At 48.3% G+C, this 22,624-nt stretch overlaps 1 protein-coding gene across 4 annotated transcripts in view; it reads left to right on the top strand.

The window, feature by feature from the left end:
* Window positions 1–14,274: 14,274 nt before the first annotated feature.
* EYA3 (EYA transcriptional coactivator and phosphatase 3) overlaps window positions 14,275–22,624 on the top strand; it is a 107,916-nt gene continuing 99,566 nt past the window's right edge. For 2 of the 4 annotated variants that reach the window (XM_062190754.1, XM_062190751.1), the window contains exon 1: window positions 14,276–14,391. The gene's annotated coding sequence lies outside the window, so the exon portion shown is untranslated. Of the gene's footprint in view, window positions 14,392–22,624 lie in introns of all 4 variants that reach the window. The other 2 variants (XM_062190752.1, XM_062190753.1) reach the window with 2 other exon arrangements.

Raw genomic sequence — 22,624 nt, 5'->3', positions numbered from 1 at the left:
GAGCAGCGCCGATCCAAAGCCAGGAGCCAGGAGCTTCTTCCCGGTCTCCCACTTGGGCCATTTTCTACTGCTATCCCAGGCCATAGCAGAGAGCTGGATTGGAAGTGAAGCAGCTGGGTCTCGAACCGGTGCCCATATGGGATGCCAGCCAGTTAACCTGCTGCGCCACAGCGCTGGCCACCTCCCCCCACCCAAGCAGTACCTTAAACACTGCACTACATGCCTGTCCCATCACTCTCAAGTAAAATGACACACCACTTGAGCCTTTGGTTTATTTTTGCTGCCTTGAGTAACCAGTCATTCATTTGCTTAACATTACAAGGGACCTGGTGATGGGAGCTAAAGGACACTGAGAGGTGAGCAAAATGTGGGCTCTGTCTTCAGGGAGCTGATAACAGAACAGTGGAGACAGGCCACAGGCAGTGACGCGACAAGAAGGAGTGAGCGGAGGCGGTAGCTTCTGACACGGTTCCCCGTGATCCTCACTTCCTGGTATTCGTACCCTTGTGCAAGGCCAGGCTACAGCACCTGCCCCAGGAGATAGGATGGCCCACCTGTGCCTGGGTGACTGTGACTTCCCTCTGGCCAGCTCTCCTTTGCCCACTCTAAGGAAGCAGCTGCCACACCTGCTTGATGGAGAGGCCTATGTGGCAAGGAACCCAGGGAGGCCTCTGGCCAGCAGCGCTTGAGGAGTGGGGCCCTCAGTCCCCCAGCCTGGGGCGGGGGACTCGCCTCCTGCCAACCGGCCTGTGAACGAGGAAGCAAGCAGCTCTTTTCCAGTGGAGCCCTACGCTGACCACAGAACGTGTGAGGTTATCAGCAGGTGTTCTTTCAAGCTACTGCGTTTTGGAGTAATTTGTTACCCAGCAATAGAGAACCAACGCACAAGTGGAGCTGCAGAAATCGGCAGAATGTGTGGCAGGTGCGCCGCAGAGGGAAGGCGCGGAACCGCGGCACCCGGGCTGGGCCACGCCTGCTAAGATTCCTGAGAAGAAAGTAGGCTTGAACTGCCTTCCAAGGGAAGAGGGGAGACATGGAGTTTCCAGGCAGGCTTAGGGGACAACCAAGCTCGGAGACCATTTTCCAAACCTAGGTCACATTTACGCAAGGCAACAGAGCTGAAACTTGAGCGCCCCTGCCCTGCACGAATCCTTTCTGATGCCCAGGAAGGGCCCTGGCCACTTGCATTTCCCACTCTGCATTCTTCTTCTTAAAGAGGCCCCTCCTTCAGGTCCTCGCCTCTGTGGACTTGCCACGGCCCCTCCCGGGCCACAGCCGGGCCATTCATGGGGCTCTGCCCCTTTGAACGCTGCCTCCCAGCAGCTGGCTTCCCCGCCAGCCTTCACTCCCCAGCCTACACAATCCACGCTCTGTGCTCTCCCTCACGAGCCCGCGTCTCTGCCTCCTCCATCAGCTTTTCCTGCTGGAAGCCTCGCATTTTTCCCTCTGCGCTGGTGCCCAGAGAGGGTGTGTTTTTCTGCACACCAAGTCTGGCTCCTGACCAAATGGCACGTGGGGGCGGGGGCCGAGTCCCTGGGGACAGTCTCTCTTGCCCGGTCTCCACACCTTCCACCCCTAGCTGGAGAATGACTAAGGTTCAGAGAAGTGAGGGAGGGAGGCAGTGCCCAAGGAAGCCTTGCTGTTTCCGGTGGGGGGTGGGGCGGCTCTCTTTTAAGATGCGATTGGCAGGATCTCAAGACCAGGTGGGCTGCTGGCGGGAAGGAAACGGCCCTCATCTGCACCCACTGTGTGCCAGGCTCCTCTGTCTCCCTGCGAGCTCAGAGGGAGACTCCCCGCTTTCCAGCCGAGGCAGCTGAGTCAGTTCCCAGATGTAAAGCAGTGTTTCCAGGCCTGCCCCCCCTAACCCCAATTCCCTCCCATCTGTCTTTGGTTCTCCCAGGGGCCTACCCCCTGAATTCTAGAAGAAAACACAGGGACCCTGCAGCCGACACCCACCTGGAAGAAGCTGAATACATGAAAAGTTAAGCCAGGGGCCGGCGCCGTGGCCTCTGCCTTGCGGCGCCGGCACATCGGGTTCTAGTACCGGTTGGGGCGCTGGATTCTATCCCGGTTGCCCCTCTTCCAGGCCAGCTCTCTGCTATGGCCCGGGAAGGCAGTGGAGGATGGCCCAAGTCCTTGGGCCCTGCACCCGCATGGGAGACCAGGAGAAGCACCTGGCTCCTGGCTTCGGATCAGCACGATGCGCAGGCCGCGGCGGCCATTGGAGGGTGAACCAATGGCAAAAAGGAAGACCTTTCTCTCTGTCTCTCTCTCTCACTGTCCACTCTGCCTGTCAAAAAAAAAAAATTAAGCCAGACAAAGGATCGCCCTCAGAGGTGTGTATAACCAGGAAGGCCCGCCTGGGAGCGTAGCATCCTCTCAGGGTTGGGATCCACTTTTAGAGAGAGAGAAAGGCTGTATTTATATTAACAAGAACTGGACCCCAAACCAGAAGCCTGGGGTGTGCGCTGGTCTGGACAACAGCAGGGGGCTCACGAGGGAAGGCTCCGGAATCATGGCTCTGGGCTGGGGGTTGCAGGCCCAGGCACTGGACTGGGTGCCTCCCATCGGTCTGTGCATTTTGTCCTCACGGCCACCCTGTGACAAGGGACAGTTAGAACTTGCGTTTTTAGGTTCCGGAGCCTGAAGGTAAGGATAATGGTGAAGCAGGGACTAGAACCTGGGGCTCTCTGGCTCTAAGGCCCTGGCTTAATTTAACCATGAGGCTTTGCTAAGCCAAGGACAATGCAAGTGGGAGAAATCTAGTTCCCATGGAGGAAGCTAACATGGAGGATCGGGGGTTCGTCGGTACCCCTGATTTGTGAGGGGGGAGCAATGACAAGGGCTCAATCTGGCCCAGTTCTTGCAGGCAGCGCAGGTAACTCATTGGACCCTCAGGAGCCAACAATTGTGCTCTGTGAAAGGCACCTGCAAACAACATTTTTGCACTGAGAGAAGCAGAATCTGTCTATCTTCATTGGCCTGTCTCTGGATTGGCCCAAGAGTCTGAGGGGCGGGGCTTAGAGCTCAGGGCTGCTGCTGAGAGCTGGACCAGAAAGCCAGAGCTGGCTGGCTCCTTCCTGGGTCTGGCACTCCCACCCCCTGGGCTGGAGCCATTCACTTGTGCTTGGATGCTGCCCCTTCTATTTCTGGGACGTTGGCTTAGGGATCCCACCAACCTGAGACCCAGTTTTTGTGTAAAGTGGAGACAATCTGTTTATATGTGGCCGAGTCGCAGATGTGCCATTGGGAGAATTTGGTGAAGCAATGCCGGTGAAGGGTTAACACAGCACGGGGGACTGTGGGTGCTCCGTGAGTGGCAGTCACATTATTGCAAACTTCAGAGAAGTCTTTCTGCTTTCTGCCCACTCGATCTGCCAGCGCCTACCTTGCTGGAAAAGTGGAACTGTATTCCGGGGAGGGAGAACATTGAGCACCTCTGGCACCTTTGCCTGTGTTCAGACCCTGAATGCTTTGTATTGGTTTGATGGCCCACAGTTCGTTTCACAGTTGTAGTTTGTCTCTTGCCTGGAAGATAATAGACTGTCATATACAAGTAGTAGGAGCATTCTCTACACCTTTTCTCTATGTCCTTTATAGACAAAACATTGGCTCACCCATGGCTCATTGATTTAGAACATCAGTGACTGATTCTGGTCTTTAAAAGCAATGACACAATTTTATTTGAAAGCTATGGGTTTGCTCACAGAGGGAAAGGCTTTATGCCCAGGCGCAGAACACATGCATGAGGCACCAGGTGGCAGGAAGTGATGGGCAGACCCCTGCCCACTATCAAAGGGGCTATGGGTGACTGTTACTCAGATTACATTCTGACAATGGGGCCTGGTGCTGTGGCATAGTAGACTAAGCCTACGCCTGCAAAGCAGGATCCCATATAGACGCCAGTTACAAACCTGGCTGCTCCACTTCCCATCCAGGTCTCTGCTAAAGTGCCTGCAAAAGCAGTGGAGGATGGCCCAAGTGCTTGGGCCCCTGCACCCGCATGGGAGACCTGAAAGAAGCTCCTGGCTCCTGGCTTTGGATCGGCCCAGCTCTGGCCATTGTAGCCATTTGGGAGTGAACCAGTGAATGGAAGATCTTTCTCTCTGTCTCCTCCTCTCTCAGTAACTCTACCTCTCAAATAAATAAATAAAATCTTTTTAAAAGTATGTAGAGCAGTTGAAAGAACAACACAATGAACAATGCTTAAATATCTTCCATCTAAATTCAACATTTGCTAACATTTTGCTACATTTGCTTTACCTCTGTCTGCCTATTTTTATTTTTTTTAAAGATTTATTTATCTGAAAGGCAGAGTTAGAGAGAGAGAGAGAGAGAAAGAGAAGGAGGGAGAGACAGAGAGAGAAAGAAAGAGCTTCCATCCACTGGTTCATTCCCCAGTGGTCGTAACAGCCAGGGCTGGGCCAATCTGAAGCCAGAAATCAAGAGTTTCTTCTGGGTCCCCCATGTAGGTGCAGGGGCCCAAGCACTTGTGCCATCTTCTGCTGCTTTCCCAGGCCACTAGTAGGGAGCTGGATTGGTTGAACCCAAACATTTGGGTCATCTTCTGCTTCTACTGGAGTTGAGCTGGTACCCATATGGGATACCAGCACTGAAGGCAGTGGCTTTACCCATTATTCCACAGCACCAGCCCCAGGAAATGGTTTTTAAAATCTCCATTTTACGTGTGGGGAAAGTGAGGCACTGAGCAATTACTTGACCCATCCAAAGGCACACAGCTCTCAGTGGGGATTAATACAGGCACAGTCTGTCTCCAGAGGGGGAAAAAAGAAAACTTGACAGGTCCATAGAACGTGGAAATTAATACTCCTTCCTGATCCTATCCATAAGAAATATGCCTTGCTTATGTATGTCTTAATTTGAAATCCATTCACAGAGTACAAATACACAGAGAACGGCATTCTTGGGGGGAAGGTATGGTCATCTTTAAGAGCAAATATTAGTTTATTATTGGGTTATTAGGAAACCTGCTTGTGACCTCAGTCTGACCCAGCTCATACTCTGGAATGGGGCAGGGATCAGGGTGGGGATGGCTCACTCAGGGCAGCTGACCAATGGTCTCCCCAGGAGGGGCACATGGGAACCAGGAGCTGGAAGAGGAGGCAAACGTGGTTCAGACCAGAGCTTAATAGAGTGCAGAATCCAGGTATCCCCGGCAAGTCCAGACAGAACGTGCAAGGAAGAAGGGGCTGGGCTGCAGTCCTAGGGTTGTCCACAAGGACAGTGCACAGCTATGTGGCGTCGCACAGCCGAGTCAAGACAGCTGTTCCTGGACATCTGTGCAAGAAGACATAGTCTCAAGCGTGTTTATCAAAATAGAAAGGCATCCTGGTAGAAGAGTGCTGGACATGGCAGGGGTGTGGCCGTGTGTGGGAATCAGGCAGCCGGAAGTGGCCAATGTGGGGCATTGCAGATAGCACAAGCATGTATACACCCAATGACCTGGCTCAATGGTTCTCAAACGTTCTGATCTGAGATCCCTTAATGCTCTTCAAAATTATTGAGGATTCCAATGAGCTTTTGTTTCTATGGGTTATAGCTATTTACATCTGCTCTTTTAGAAATAAAAATAGTGCATCAGGTTAAGCCACCAGTCTGCAGTGCCGGCATCCTATTTGGGAGCTGATTCAAGTCCCAGCTGCTCCACTTCTGATCCAGCTCTCTGCTATGGCCTGGCAAAGCAGAAGATGGCCCAAGGTTGGCACCGCGGCTCAATAGGCTAATCCTCCGCCTGTGGTGCCGGCACCCCGGGTTCTAGTCCCAGTTGGGGCGCTGGATTCTGTCCCAGTTGCTCCTCTTCCAGTCCAGCTCTCTGCTATGGCCCGGGAAGGCAGTGGAGGATGGCCCAAGTGCTTGGGCCCTGCACCCGCATGGGAGACCAGGAGGAAGCACCTGGCTCCTGGCTTCAGATAGGCACAGCACACTGGCCGCAGTGGCCATTGGAGGGTGAACCAACGGAAAAAGGAAGACCTTTCTCTCTGTCTCTCTCTCACACTGTCCACTCTGCCTGTCAAAAAAAAAAAGAAGAAGAAGAAGAAGAAGAAGAAGAAGAAGAAGAAGAAGAAGAAGATGGCCCAAGTCCTTGAGCCCCTGAACTTGCATGGGAGACCTGGAAGAAGCTCCTGGCTCCTGACTTTGGTCTGGCCCAGCCCTGGCCATTGTGGCCATTTGGGGAGTTGAAACAGCAGATGAAAGATATCTCTCTCTCTCTCTCTCTCTCTTTCGCTGTAGTTCTGACTTTCAAATAAAATAAATAAATCTTTATAAAAAAGAAATAAAAATGAAGGAATTTTAATAATATGAGTATAGGGAGCCAGCGAAGTGGTACAGCAGGTTAAGCTGCCGTTGTGACACTGGAATCACATATCAGAGCACCGGTTTGAGTCCCAGCTGCTCTGCTTTCGTAGCTCCCTGCTATGCCCGGGAAGGCAGCACAGGATGCCCCAGGTACCTGTGTTCCTGATACCCAATTCCTCTTTCTCTCTCACTTTGCCTTTCCAATAAACAAGATATTAAAAAAAAAAAAAAAAAACAATGGCAGCATATATTATACATTTCATTAGCTATTAGCAATGATGTCATCACATAGTCTGGTAAACGCCACTATACCTTTCAGAGAATGAGCATGGGGGGGAAATCAAATAGTGAGTATTATTAATTAATTAATTAGAGAAGAGAGAGAAAGAGCTCCTGTCTGCTGGCTCACTCCCCAAATGCCTGTGACACCTGGGGCGGGGCTGGGCTGGGCTGAACCCAGGAGCCAGGGATGCAATCCGGGCCTCCCACATGGCTGGCACGGCCCAATTATTTGGAACCCCCCAGAGTGCCCTGGTGGGGAGCTGGAGTCAGGGAAATGGAGCTGAAAGCTGAACCCAAGCACTCCAGTACGGGGGCCAGATCTTTTTCTTTAGAGATTTATTTGAAAATCGAAATTACAGGGAAGCAGAGGCAGAGACAGAAAGGTGGTGGTGGGAGCCAGGAGAGGTCTTCCATCCTCTGGTTCACTCCCTAAATGGCTGCAATGACCAGGGCTGGGCCAGGCCGCAGCCAGAAGCCAGGAGCTCCATGCGGGTCTCCCACATGGATGCAGGGGCCCAAGGCCCAAGTGGAGCAGCCAGGATTCAAACCAGCGCCCATATGGGATGCTGGCACGGCAGGCCATAGCTTTAACGCGCTGCACCACAGCGCCGGCGCCCAGGTAGAGTCACCTCAACACCCTTTCATAGCTGTGGGGAAGGGGAGGGATGCTGCGGTTCTGCCTCTCAAGAGGCAGCAGGGAGACGGTGCTGTGGGACCCACCATCCTGCCGCTGCACCGACTTGCCGCTTCCCACGCTTCCCGTGGCTCCCGGGACCTGACGTCGACACTTGGCCTTCGCCTGTTGGCTTTCTCACTGCCGGGGAACTGGCCATGTCCACCCGGTCAGTGAAAGCTTGGGAGCTGCTGTGCTGTGAGTGGGAGGAGCCAGGGGCAAGAAGATCAGGTGCTGAGGTGTCCGTGGGAGGAATTCTAAGGTAGCTGTTGGGTAAGAATGGGAGAGTCTACCTAGAAGGAAGAGCTAGTGTGAACGCTTTCAGACAGCAGCTGGTTTTAGGACCCTGGATCCTTATAAAAGCATTGGGAAGGCTGGAGGAGAACCTCAGGAGGCCAACTCCGGAATTACTGGTGGCAGTAACATAATGTTTACAACGAAGATTCGGGGATCACGAGACCAGGATTGGGTCACTGCTGCCTTTGTGGCCTCTGTGGCTGTAACTGTCTGGCAGAGCTCGTGCAGGGAGGCTGGAGAGGGCAGTGCTGCTGCAGCAATGCCCAGCTCTCCAGCAAGGATCATACTGGCCAGCAGAGATGGCCGAAGTACAGGACAAGACCCCTTGCCCATTTCCACCTTGCAAAACTCGCTCAACGGCATCTAGCTGACAATATCTCCTTCCCATCCTGAACTCCACCTGCAAGAGGGCCTGAGAAATGCCATTTGTAACCTTCCTACCTCTGCAGTACAGGAAGAGAATGCCCACCGGACATAAGGGGGAAAAGATGCTGAGCCCCAGCCGGACATACTCCACACCCTGCATTTCTGTTTTATGAGCTCCGTTAGGGCAGGAGGTTCTGATTTTTTTTTTTTTACCATGTCTTTAGAGCCTAAAATATCATAAAGTAGTTGCTAAATAAACGGGTAGATCCGCATCAAAATGTGTTTGTCCTCAGGAGTTCTGATGGCAATAAGTCTGAGTTATTCTGATGGTAGCCCTGGGGAGAAAAAAAAAAAATAGACTGCAAACAACATACTCTGCAGTGGATAAGGGTGGCCATGGATTCTTTGACCTTCCTCCCATCACAAGGTGGACTCTGTGTCACCTCCATTGATTCTAAGTGAGCTCTGGGATTGTTTTGGCCAAGGGACTAGGATAGAAGTTACGCTGTGCCACCTTCCAGGCTAGTCTTAAAAGAATGGCAACCTCTGGCCGGCACCGCGGCTCACTAGGCTAACCCTCCGCCTGTGGCACTGGCACCGCGGGTTCTAGTCCCAGTTGGGGTGCCGGATTCTGTCCCAGTTGCCCCTCTTCCAGGCCAGCTCTCTGCGGTAGCCCGGGAGTGCAGTGGAGGATGGCCCAAGTCCTTGGGCCCTGCGCCTGCGTGGGAGACCAGGAGAAGCACCTGGCTCCTGGCTTCAGATCAGAGCAATGCACCGGCCGCAGCGGCCATTGGAGGGTGAACCAACGGTAAAAGGAAGACCTTTCTCTCTGTCTCTCTCTCTCACTGTCCACTCTGCCTGTCAAAAATAAAAAATAAATAAATAAATAAAAATTAAAAAAAAAAAAAAAGAATGGCAACCTCTACGACCTATCTGTATGGAGCCCTGAGCAGCCGTCTAAGAAGTTCAACTACTCTGATGGAGAGAGCTTGGGGGAAGGTTCTGAGACTGCATTGAGAGGCGGGAGCTGAGTGCAGTTGGTTAGCCATCTGCGGCACACGGGAGGCTTGTGACCCTCCAGAGCAGCCTAGCTGCCTACCAGAACATCACCAACTGACTGGCTGACGCCGTGGGAAACAGAAGAATCATGCAGCTGAACCCTGTCCCAATTCCTGGCTTGGAATGTATGAGGCATATACAGTGATGACTGCTTTAAGCCACTAGTTTTGAAATAGCTTGTTACCTAGCTGTAGACAACCAGAATGCACTCAAAGTGTGGTCAGAGTAAAAACAAAGCTGTGGGTAGTAAGAATGGAGAGAATGTTCCATTCATATCTTAGGTAGATTTCCACAGATACAGTTTTCTTAAAAAAAAGATTTATTTGAAAGGTAGAGTTACAGAGAGAGGGAGAGACAGAGAGATATCTTCCATCCACTGATTCACTCCCCAAATGGTCACGATGGCTGGGGCTGGGCCAGAAGCTTCATTTTGGTCTCACACATGGGGTGCAGGGGCCCAAACACTTGGGCCATTCTCTGCTGCCTTCCCAGGCACATTAGCAGAGGGCTGGATTCAAAATGGAGCAATCAGGACTTGAACCATCGCTCATATGGGATGTCTGCATCACCGGCAGCAGCTTAACCCTCTGTGTCACACTGGCCTTTCCAAAGGTATAGGTTTTTTTGTTTTGTTTTAAGATTTATCTATGGGCCCTGCTCTGTGTCATAGTAGGCTAAGCCTCTGCCTGCAGTGCCGGCATCCCATAGGGCACCAGTTCGTGTCCCAGCTACTCCTCTTCTGATCCAGCACTATGCTATGGCCTGGGAAAGCAGTAGAAGATGGACAAGTTTTAGGGCCCCTGAACACACGAAGAAGCTCCTGGCTCCTGGTTTTAGATCAGCCCAGCTCTGGTGGTTACTGCCATTTGAGGAGTGCACTAGCAGATGGAAGACCTTTTCCTCTTTAAAAAATTTTCAAATGTTTTTAGAAACATTTATTTATTTAAAAATCAGATTCACAGAGAGACAGAGAAATCTTCCATCTGCTGGTTCACTCCCCAGATGGCCGCAGTGGCCAAGGCTGGGCCAGACTGAGCCAAGAGTGAGGAGCTTCATCCAGGTCTCCTGAGTGGGTGGCAGGGGGCCAAGCACCCAGGCCCTCCACTGCTCTCCCAGGCACATCAGCAGGGAGCTGGATGAGAAGTGAACAACCAGGACTTGAACTGGCACCCACATGGGATGCCGGTGCTGCAGATGGTGGCTTTACAAAACACTAATAATCACACATACATTTGTTTTATCTTTTCAAAAAGATGTCTATTTATTTGTTTTCATCTACTTGAAAGAGCAACAGAGAGAGGGAGATAAGGAGAAAGGAAGAAAAGCCTCCCGTGCCCTGGTTCTCTCCCCCAATGCCCACAACAGCCAAGGTTGAGGCCAGGCCCAAGCCAGGAGCCCAGAACGCCATCTAGTCTTTCACACGAGTGGCAGAGGCCCAAGCACTTGACCCATCATGTGCTGCCTCTCAAGATGCATCAGCAGGAAGCTGAATCAGAAGCAGAGTAGCTGGAACTCAAACCAGCAGTCAGATAAGAGACATAGGAGTCCCAAGTGGTGGCCCAACCTGCTGCACCACAATGCCAGCCCCACATTATATATTTCTTAAAGATTTATTTATTTGAAAGGCACAGTTATAGGGAGAGAGAGGGGGAGACAGAGAGAGAGAGTGAACCATCCGCTAGTTCACTTCCCAAATGGCTGCAACAGCCAGAGCTGGATTGATCCAAGGCCAGGAGCCAGAAGCTTCTTTGGGTCTCTCATATGCGTACAGGGGCCCAAGGACTTGGACCATCTTCCACTGCTTTTCCAGGCCATTAGCAGAGAGCTGGATGGGAAGTGGAGCAGCTGGGACTCGAACCAGTGCTTATATGGGATGCTGGCGCAGCAGACGGCAGCCAGCCCTTATGTCTTTTTTTTTTTTTAATGGAAACCCATAGTCTGAAAATCTTAATTTTAGACCCTTTTAGTATTTTTTTAAGTGCTGCTATTTTTTTTTAAAGATTTATTTATTTATTTGAAAGGCAGAGTTGCAGAGAGGCAGAGGCAGAGGGAGAGAGAGAGAGAGAGAGAGAGAGATAAAGGTCTTCTATCTGCTGGTTCACTCCACAAATGGCTGCGACAGCTTGAACTGGGCAGATATGAAACCAGGAGCCAGAAACTTCTTCTGGGTCTCCCACCTGGGTATAGGAGTCCAAGCACTTGGGCCATCTTCCACTGCTTTCCCAGGCCATAACAGAGAGCTGGATTGGAAGTGGAGCAGCTGGGACTCAAACCAGTGTCTATATGGGATGCTGGCGCTGTAGGTGGTGGCTTTACCCACTATGCCACTGTGCCGGGCAAAACCCCCCCCCCCAATATTTTAATTTACATTTTGGCTTTTGTTTGGAGTGATTTGACTATAATATTTTTAGATTATATTATTAGCTTCTCTTTTGTGTTAAATTTCAAATGAAATATTTCAAATCTACAAAAGAGAAAATAATATAATAAATATCTGAGTACTCACAACAGAAGTTGGAAAAAATTTTAACTGTATTTTTGTCATAATTCTTTAGATCTGTGCCCAGAAATAGTGCAGTAGGGCAGGAAACACCCAAACAGACATTTCTACTTCTTGCTGACCATGGCAGCAAGGAAAGATGCATGAAATCAGAGACAACCGAGTTATAAGTGAATTCATGCTTGGCTCCCTGTCCTTCCTCCCGAAGTGTGACAGGAACACAGCCGCACAGTTAAAGCCAGGGCTCTGACGTCACACAGACTTGGCTGTGAGTCCTGGGTCTGCTTCTTGCCGGTCGTGTGGCCTCACGCAAGCTGTTCAATTTGTCCCGCCTCAGCTTCCTCGTCTAGAAAGTGGAGACATTCATAGGCGCACCCAAGTGTGTTAGATTAAAAGGGAAATCTGAGAACTTACGTATTTACTATATACAGTCAGTGCCGCGAAGTAAAGCTTGGACCATTGTTGGCGATCGCTTTGTCACCGAGCGTCCACCATGCACCACTGGACTTCAGCAGTGAACAAGACTCCATGTGGAGCTCACTTTCTCATCACAGATCATAAACAAATAACTTCAAATAGTGATAGGAGCATGAAGAAAGATAGTTTTGGGAAGAGGGAGCTACTTTAGACGAGAAACAGGAGGCCATGTGAGAAGGAACCATTCGGTGGAAGGTTTGGGAAAGAGGCAAAGGGAATAGTGTGTGCCCAGAGCCTGAAGCAGGAAGCTTGGTTTGCATGAGAAACAGAACAGTTTGGCTGGAGCTCAGTAAGAGGAAGGAGGCTGGGCATACCATCTGGGAGCTAGGAAGGGCGGGCCAGCAAGGGCCTTGCAGACCCCAGTAAGGATCTTGCACGTTATTTTCAGTGGACTATAAATACACTGGAAGTCTTTTATTGCTGGTGTGTGATACAGCACTCTCTGCTCTAGGGAGGAATTTGTGTTCTTTCTTGTAGCTGTTTCAGCAATAAGGCTATGGGAATATCACATTGGTTACTTTTGGGCGCCCCCTAGTGGAGGTGGTGGCACAGCAATTTATCCTTCATTGAACATTTATTGAGTGCCTGCAATGTGCCAGGCTCTATTCTGGGGCTGACATATACCCATGAACAGAAAAGACTAACATCCATGTTCTGATGGAGTTTATGTTCTTAAAGAAAGTACAACATTTGAATAAAGATGCAAAGGAGGTGACAGGGTGAGTGATGCTGGAATCTGGGGTGGGAGTGGGAGTAGCCTTCCAGCCAGAGGGATCAGCTAGCACAGAGGCCCAAGCCTACCTGTGGGTTTGAGGAAGAGCAAAGAGGCCAGCATGCCTTACGTGGAGGGATGAGAGAGGGAGTAGAAGATGTTAGAGCTGTAGTTGGGGGTGTTAAATCTTGAGGATCCTGCAGGCCAGTGCAAGGATTTGGGTTTTCATTCTGAAATATCTGATTAAAGTTTTCACAAGAGTTCTTTGCTTTTGTGTGAATACATTGTAGGAGGCAAGCATATACATAGGACACTCACAGTTCCAACTGAGGCAGTAAATTATCAGAGTTACCTTTTTTTTTTTTTTTTTTTTTTTTTTTTTTTTTTTTTTTTTAGGATTTATTTTGAAAGAGAGGGGGGAGAGACAGAGAGACAGAGAGAGAGATATCTTCCATCTTATGATTCATTCCTCAGTTGGCCACAATGGCTAGTGCTGGGCCAGGCCAAATCCAGGAGCCAGGAGCCATAACTCCATTTGGGTCATCCACATGGGTGCAGGGACCCAACTACCTGGACCATGCCCTGCTGCCTCCTAGGGTGCACACTAGCAGGAAGCTGGCTCTGAAGCAGAGCCAGGACTCTATCCCCGGCACTCCGGTATGGGATGCAAACCATGGCTTAAAACACTGTGCCACAATGGCCATCCCTTTATGAGCTTTTACATCTAACATTGCATTTATAATTTTGTGTTCTTTTAAAAAAAGTATTTGAGAGATTATTTTCCATCTGCTGGTCTCTCCCCAAATCCCTGTGACAGCCAGGACTCTTCCAAGCTGAAGCCAGAAGCCTGGAACTCAATCTGGGTCTCCCACGTGGTGGCAGGGACTCACCTACATCAACCACCACCTGCCACCTTTGGGGTGCACACTAGCAGGGAGCCTGAATCAGGAGTGGGGCTGGGACTCGAAACCAGGCAATCCAGTACGGATGCTGGTGTCCCAGGCAGCGTCCCCCCGTCAGGCTGGCACGCCAGCCCCAACAGAGTGAACTCCACCAAGCCTGAATGCAACCCAGCTTCTTGCCTACGAGTGGGCTGCAACTGAAAATGAACGAAGTATTTAAAACTGCCTCTAAAAGTAAAGTGCAAGAAGTGAAGCTAACTATAAGCTCAATATAACATTAGGAATAAACTCAATTGGGGATAAAAATATCACCCTGGCCTACCCTCCCAAGTGTCTTGCGAGACTTCCCACCCGTTTCTCCCAGTCTTCCTGAATCTCCCAGAGCACTTCCTGTCCTGTTCCGTTTAGGAACACGCACCTTAAGAGCTCGTAAAAGCCCTTTTTGAAAAATCACCACTGTTCCGTCCACGCCGGGCACTGGCACCGGCAGCAAGGCCAGCTGCGCCTCGCCTGCAGGTCTCGAGACTCCGTGGCGCCGAGCCGGGCGGGACATGGGCGGGGCTCTCGGGGGCGGCGGCGGGCGGGGCCTAGGCTGTTTCCCCGCCCCCTAGAAGCCCGACGCATGCGCCCAGAGAGTTCTGGCGGAACGAGGTGTGGATTGTGAGGTGACCCTGGCCGCTGACTTCCGGTTCCTAGGGATGCGCTTCCGGGTCACGCTAACGCCGCGGTTTCCTCCGCTTGCTCGGTCCTGCTGTGGCTCTGGACCGGTCCCCATGTCTTGCTGTGGGAGTTCTGTCGCCCTCGGGTGAGTCTCCGCCGCCGACGGGTCCGAGCGTGGTCGGTCGAGCGCAGCCTGTAAGGGCACGGGTCAACAGTTCTGCCTCGGTCCTTGAGGGAGGGGGGTCTCCTCCTGTCCCTTGTCCCTGGAATGCTTCCCTCACCTCAGCCCTTTCCTTCATGCTGGCCTCCCTTCTTCCACTTCAGCCCGGCCTTCCTCCGCGCACCTCTCGCCTTGCTCTTTTCCCTCAGCCTCATCGGCGCCCTCCTAACCCCAGTTTCTTGCCCTTCGCCTCAGCCGCCGCCTCCCGTTCTGGCCCCGCTCTTCCCGACTCCGGATCCAGCTTCTGGCCGATCTTGCCCCCGCGGGACGGCCCACCTCCACCTAGGGCTCGCTCTTCTCCACTGCGAGACCCGCGCCTCCCGTGAGGGGCACGGGCCCTCGACCCCCAGCTTTCGTCACCTTCGACCCTTCGCTCCTCCCGGGGACTAGTGGGGGACCCGAGCGCCTCGCCCGGGGTTGTCCTGCCCTTTCTTAGCTGGGGGAGGGCTTTGCTGGAAGCTCGCTGCTGGAAAGGTTTCCCTAGCCCGGACTCCACTCTGGCGGCGTCCTCCGTAGTTAAACACAAAAGGCTGGGAGCTCCGTGTCGGGGGCTCTCTTAAGAGCTGCTAACAGGTGGCAGGCTCCCGGGGCGGCTGGCGGGTGCGGGTGGGGGAGGTCGGTCGCTGACAGGGCCTGAGGACGGTCTGTCACTCCTGTGCGCTCTGTCCCGCGAGCGAGGATGCGCACAGCCCAGGCCCCAGACCCAGGCGGATGTTGGGGGGCGCCCCGCCCCGGGTCGCGGCTGGGGACAGTCACGGGGTGGCGGACAGGAGTTTCTTGGGAAACTTTTAACCCCGGATTTATGAGCTTAGTGTGTTGTTACTGAAACGTTTTCTGCTGGAGAGTTCACTGTAGTAATTTTAGAGTAACTTTCTGAAGTTGAACTCGGCGTGCAGCCGTGTATCATTGCCTCGTGGATCCCCCGTTTTTACTGTATTAACAAGTTTTGTTTTTCCTGTTTCTTCCTACGCCAGACTTATTACAGTACTTTTTGCTTAAAATAGCCTTCTAACTTCTGTGTTTTTTTTTTTTTATTGTTGCTACCTTAGTTTTAAAACCATCTTTTTCTTATTTTAAAACTTAGGACCTCTTTCTTAAATTTCTCCAGAGGTTTAAAATCATCAATAACATGATAGGATTAGATTTAGTAGTGATTAGTGCCCCATTTCCCAAATTTTTTGATCTGAAGTACAGGATTAGATTACCTTTATTTTTGTTTTCCTGGTGTTTATGGTGTATGTCTAGCATTTTATAGCAAAGGTTTTCTGTGTGATTAGTTTGTGTAAGCTCTAAAATTTAGTGCTTCGGTGTCAACAGAGCACAGCTTTTAACATCTGCTTCTGTTTTGACTAAGTGGTATAGAAAAATTCCCCTCATTGTGTGATACATACACAGAGGAGTGAGGCATAGACCGTGCTTATTGGAAAACCGGACTGTTCCCTTCACCTATTTTTAGCCAAGGACTTTGGCGCTGGGCCACCTTAGTCCTAGATGCAGCAGAGGAAGACCCTTCTGGTTGGTTTTCAGGGCTTGACTGACTGCTGAGAGAAGCCCCTTGGAAGTTTCTTTTCCAAACCTCCTTTCAAAGCATCTACACTAGAAACTCTTAATTCTGGCTAATCATTTCCCAGCCCTAAAAACTAATCCCAGTGAGTGTGGCTGACTTCTTACCTGCAGGGTTTGTGGGCTTTTAAGCTATGGGAACTCTGTAGTTGGACCTACAACTTGATGCAGCTCCATCTTTTACCTTTCTTAATTCTGAGCTTTGTATTTCTCAATCCTGTTTAAGTGTAAGCCCATGTAGATCTCCGTAGTATTCTGGAGAGCACAATTTTTTTTTTTTTTTTTGACAGGCAGAGTGGACAGTGAGAGAGACAGAGAGAAAGGTCTTCCTTTTGCTGTTGGTTCACCCTCCAATGGCCGCCACAGCCGGCACGCTGCGACCAGCGCACTGGCGCACCGCGCTGATCTGAAGGCAGGAGCCAGGTGCTTCTCCTGGTCTCCCATGCGGGTGCAGGGCCCAAGGACTTGGGCCATCCTCCACTGCACTCCCAGGCCACAGTAGAGCTGGCCTGGAAAAGGGGCAACCGGGACAGAATCCGGCGCCCCGACTGGGACTAGAACCCAGTGTGCCGGCGCTGCTATGCCGAGGATTAGCCTGTTGAGCCACGGCGCCGGCGGAGAGCACAATTTAATACTTAGGTGGTCATGTCATTACAATATGTTCGTATTATAGGAATGATATAAGTTATATAGAAGTTTGTGATAGAGATTTAAAAATCCATGTTGAAGTCATTTTGCCTTTAAAAAGGAACTTGAAAAAGACTGTTGTGCAGAGGTAGAAGTTGAAAAGTTTTTGGCGTCCCTCTATTTTTTCTGGAATGACTTTGGTCTATTATGATATAGATCCTGCCCAGAAGAACTGAAGTGGGATTTGTCGCTGGTGTTGTCTTAGGGCAGTTGTGTTCATGCTGCTGGTCTTCCTGCGGACACCGTGATAGACTCTGTGATTACTGAAAGGCTGCCGTCCACCGCCACCAGCAAAAATTAGATTAAATTTTAAAAATCACTAAGGACAGCTTAGCGTGTGTTTTTAAAGCTCAGAGAGGAATCCGTTTTCTGTAAAACTTTTTACATAAGTTGGGCAGAGTTTTAGCTTGTAACCCTGAGGGCTCAATTTAAATATACTTTTGCATATTAGTTTTATGGGAACCAGGTTTTCTTGTTTTATTTTGGTTTGGCTAATTTTTTGTCATTTTACCTATTACTGTACTTTGTTTTACATGTTTTAATTTTTATCTTTTAACCCTATGATATGTTTCTAGTAAGGTGTGGCTTAAAACATTTGAGACAGTCTGTACTTCCAACATGTTCTTGCCATTTGCGTCTTGCGGTATCATGGTTTTTGTGTTCTCCCTATGCCACTTCATGACTTCATTCTCTTGTTTTGGTTACAAATAAAAGACACGTGGAACTTCTCTTTTGGTACTTATTTGTTTAAAAGATTTTTGTGTTCTGCACATAACAACAGGATATTTTAGCCCATGTGATTTAAATGGATGAAGAATAGTTCAAAATAGAAATATACATTTTAAATAAAAATATTAGGAATAGTTTATAATTGCCAAACATTCAAATAGTTGGTTTATACCAAAAGGTTGAATTGTTAATTTATACTAAGGTAGAAAATAAGTGGACTTTCTATCTTCTGATTAACTTAAAAATATAAGCACATGTTCTCGTATAGAATATAGGACATAAGTTATACATGGCCTTATTCACAGTGATACACTTTATTGTCAGAAAATATAGCAAATAGTGAAACATGCCATCTGAATTATTATTATTTTTTTATTTGAAAGGTAGAGAGACAAAGATAGACAAACATATGGAGATTCCCCATCCTCTGGTTCACTCTCCAAGTGGCACAACAGCTGGAACTGAGCCAGGAACTTAAGCCATTTCTCCCACATAGCTGGCAGAGATCCAAGTACATGAGCCATCACCTGCCACCTTCCCAGGGTGCACTTCATAAGGAAGCTGGAATGGGGAGCAAAACCTGGACTCAAACTCAGGCACTCTGCTAGGAGATGAGGGCATTGCAAATAGGGTCTTAATTGCTGTACTAAATTCCCTCCCCTTTCTCGATACTTGTGTTTGGTACCATCAAGTCCTAGGGTAGCTAATTATTAAACATAGAAATAACTAAGGTATTTTCTTTGTCATTTATAGTAAACTTAAAAACAGACATTTAAAATATGGGCCTAACAAATTTGTCTTTTACTTTTTTCCCCTTTTAAATATAAAGTAAGTAATGTTTTAAATCAGAAAAAGAAATACGTAGTTTAAATAGTACCCACTTACTGTAAATAAGACATCAGCTCAAGTCAGTCAGGGCTTAACATCTTAAAGATCTTAAGACAGATTGTGTTGATACACTTGCTTATTAGCTTGGTTAATGTTTGTACCAGCTCGATTTTTTTCTCTCACTAGAAAAATAATAATTTTTTTTGAGAGAATCAAACACACATAGAGAATTCCCATTCACTGGTTCCTTCCTCTGATGCCCACAGCAACCTAGTGGGGGCTGAAATCTGAATCCAGAAGCTTAGAATGCAATCCAGGTTTCTCTCGTGGGTGGCAGGAACCCAATCGCTTGGCCCATCACTGCTGCCTGCAAGCATTCATTCTGGCAGAAACTTTAGCAATAATCTTTTTTTTTTTTTTTAAGATTATTTATTTATTTGAAAGGCAGAGTTACAGAGAAGCAGAGGGAGAGAGAGATGTCTTTTATATGCTGGTTCACTCCCCAGATGGCCACAATGGCCCGAGCTGAGCCAGTCTGCAAGCAGGAGCCAGGAGCTTCTTCCGGGTCTCCCATGGAGGTGTAGGCGCCCAAGTCCTTAGGCCACCTTCTTCTGCTTTCCAAGGCCATAGCAGAGAGCTGGATTGGAAGTGGAGCATCTGGGACTCGAACCAGCTCTCAGATGAGATCCCACTGCAGGTGGGAGCTTTACCCACTATGCCACAGCGCCGGCCCCAGTAGTAATCTTCATAGTACAATTTTTTCAGCAAATACCAATGGGTACCAGTTTTAAGTTATAATAATGTAATTAGGTTATTCATATTAAATATGTGACATTGTACAGGGTTGACAATTATACTTTTTTAAAAAAATATTTATTTATTTATTTATTGGAAAGGTAGAGTTAGTTAGAGGAGAGATAGAGACAGAAAGATCTTCATCTGCTGGCTCACTCACCAGATGGCTGCAACGTCCAGGGCTGGATCAGGCTGAAGCCAGGAGCCAGAAGCTTCCTCCGGGTCTTCTACATGGGTGCAGGGGCCCAAGGCTTGGGCCATCCTCCAGTGCTTTCTCAGGCCATCAGCAGGGAGCTGGATGGGAAGCGGAACAGCCAGGACTCAAACTGGCACCCATATGGGATGCTAGTGCAGCAGATGATGGCTTAACCTGCTACACCACAGCACTGGCCCCTGACATTTACATTTAAATTCTGAATTTTGTCTTATTTGTACATTTCTGAAATAAATATAAAACTTAACATAATTGGAATTAAAATAAACTTTTGTCCTGAGAAAGTGTCACTTCTTACCAAGGACAATGGTAAATAATTTTAAAACTAGATTTTTTGATTTTCTGTTTTAGAAACAATGATTTCTCATCTTTTGGGTATCAGTTTCTTGAGTTAACCTGCATCATAGCTTAATAGATACATAATATTCTTTATAAGTACAATCAACTTTTCATTTGGAAAACTTTCACAACTTAAATGTAAAAATCTGTTGTGAAAAAGTAAAAATAAAAGTAAAATTTACATGGCACTTCTTGAGTCAGGAACTATTCTAAGTTGCTTACATGTATTAACTCTTTAATCCTTACAACTCTATGAAGTACTATTATTATCCTCATTTCATATGAGGAAACCAAGACACAGAAGTTATGTAACTTCCCCAGAGTAATACAGTGACTTAGTGGGACAGATGAATTTGGCTCCAGAGTTCATGGTCTTTTATGCATAAGAGTTAAATTTTTAAAAATCCAGTTCCTCTAAAACACAAAAGAATACTGCTTTTGGTTGCGAATCTCAGAGGAGGGTTTTGCCTGATCTTTTTATTAATGCTGGCTTAAGCAAATTATAGACCCTTTACTACCTACGTTTCTCAGATGGCAAAATCCATATATTAAGAGGGCAGAAGAGGATCAAATCACTCTTTTAGGAAAATTATCTTAAGGAAGTTAATTACTTTGGAAATATTTGGAGAAAAAGACAGTTTTGCTTTTTTTTTTAAAGATTTTATTTATTTGACAGGTAGAGTTACAGACAGTGAGAGAGAGACAGAGAAAGGTCTTCCTTCCGTTGGTTCACTCCCCAAATGGCCGCAATGGCTGGAGCTGCGCTGATCCGAAGGCAGGAGCCAGGTGCTTCTCTTGGTCTCCCATGCGGGTGCAGGGGCACAAGCACTTGGGCCATCCTCCACTGCACTCCCGGGCCACAGCAGAGAGCTGGACTGGAAGAGGAACAACCAGGACTAGAACCCGGTGCCCATATGGGATGCCAGCGCCGCAGGTGGAGGATTAACCTAGTGCGCCACTGCACTGGCCCCAAAGACAGTGTTTTAATAGAATGCTCCCTCAAATTAACTTTTTTTACATTCTTTTATCTTCAGATTGTTAAAAAAAACTTACGTGGCTTACGCTGTGGTGTAGTAGGTAAGGCGACGGCCTGCCTGCGGTGCAGGCAGAGTTACAGAGAGGCAGAGGCAGAGAGAGAGAAGTCTTCCATCCAATGGTTCACTCTCCAAATGGCCACAATGGCTGGAGCTGCACCAACCCAAAGCCAGAAGCAAGGAACCCCTCCCGGGTCTCCCATGCGGATGCAGGGGCCCCAAGGATTTGGGCCATCTTCCTCCGCTTTCCCAGGCCATAGCGGAGAACTGGATTGAAAGTGGAGCACCCGGGACAAGAACTGGCACCCATATGGGGTGCTGGAGTTGCAGGTGGTGGCTTTACCTGTTTTGTCATAACACTGTCCTTAAATACATCTTTCATAGTAATAATAATTTTTAGTAATAATCATTTTTCAAAAAATAAATGGTCAGAAAAATGTATTGTTGTGCAGCTGAAAAGAGTAAGCTTTGTTTTGGTGATTCACTTGTTGGTGTTAAGAATGTTGTTTACCTTTACGTGCACATTTAATTTTTTGTTGAAAGTGGTTTTTTTTTGTATATGGATTTGGTTATCAGTTTGTTTATTTATTTTTAAAGATTTATTTGTTTATTTGAAAGTCAGAGTTACACAGAGAGAGAAGGAGAGGCAGGGAAAGAGAGAGAGAGGTCTTCCATCCACTGATTCACTCCATAGTTAGCCACAAAGGCTGGAGCTGTGCTAATCTGAAGCCAGGAGCCAGGAACTTCTTCTGGGTCTCCCATGCAGTGTAGGGGCCCTAGGACTTGGGCCATCTTCCACAGCTTTCCCAGGCCACTGCAGAGAGCCCGATCGGAAGCGGAGCAGCTGGCTCTTGAACCGGCGCCCATATGGGATGCCAGTGCTGCAGGCTGGGGCTTTAACTCACTGTGCCACGGCACCAGCCCAATAGTTTTCATTTTTAAAAAATAGTTTTCTGGGGCTGGTGCCGTGGCACAGTAAGTTAATCCTCCGCCTGCAGCACTGGCATCCCATATGGGTGTCGGTTCAAGTCCTGGCTGCTCTTCTTCCAATTCAGCTCTCTGCTATGGCCTGGGAAAGCAGTAGAGGATGGCCCAAGTCCTTGGGCCCCTGCACCCACGTGGGAGACCCGAAAGAAGCTCCTGCCTCTTGGCTTCGGATCGGTGCAGCTCTGGCCATTGCGGCCATCTAGGGAGTGAACCAATGGAAGGAAGACCTCTCTTTCTGTCCCTTTCACTGTCTGTAACTCTACCTCTCAAATAAATAAATAAAATCTTAAAAAAAATTAGTTTTCTTTCACCTGAAATTTAATAATGTAACAATTACTGAATTTAGGAAAATTGGTAGTTTGTTGCTATCAGCACTGTAACTTCAGGAATAAATGGATGGGAATGATTTGTTCTCAGGTGGAATTGACTTTGTTTTTTAGTTTCCATAGTACCTAAAAAACTTTAGGTCAGCTTCACTTGTTGCTTCTTTCCCCCTTTCTCAAGAGGAAAATTTAACACAATAATGTTAATTTTTTCCTACTGGATTGATAATATTAAAATTATAATCTCTGCCAACAGCATAATATGAGTATGATTTTTTTAGAGTATTTCAGACTTAAGAGTACATTTTAGGATTAAAAATAGTACATAAATGTCTTACTAAAAATACTGTGGTAATTATTATTTCACTGAATTTTTCTGTCAAATATATCAAATTTAGAAAATATCTGTGGTGGCAATTTAAAATAAAGCAGGATTTTTCAAATCTGCTTTTCCTTTTTACCACTTTTCCTCTGCTGTAGGCTAGGAAGCAGTAGTGAGGTAACTCTGATGATGAAGTGTTCCTGAGAGTGAGGACTGGAGCTTTGCAGAGAACAGGCCAGTCTCTCATACTCAGTGGGGCAGTTAATAGCTAGAAGAATGGAAAATCTTTGCTTTATATCATATTTTTAAAAAGATTTATTTATTTGAAACGTAGAGT

Source organism: Lepus europaeus, chromosome 5, assembly GCF_033115175.1.
Source record: "Lepus europaeus isolate LE1 chromosome 5, mLepTim1.pri, whole genome shotgun sequence".
Classification (NCBI taxonomy): Eukaryota; Metazoa; Chordata; class Mammalia; order Lagomorpha; family Leporidae; genus Lepus; species Lepus europaeus.
The sequence above is the reverse complement of the archived record's forward strand: the minus strand, read 5'-3'. Positions and strand labels throughout refer to the sequence as shown.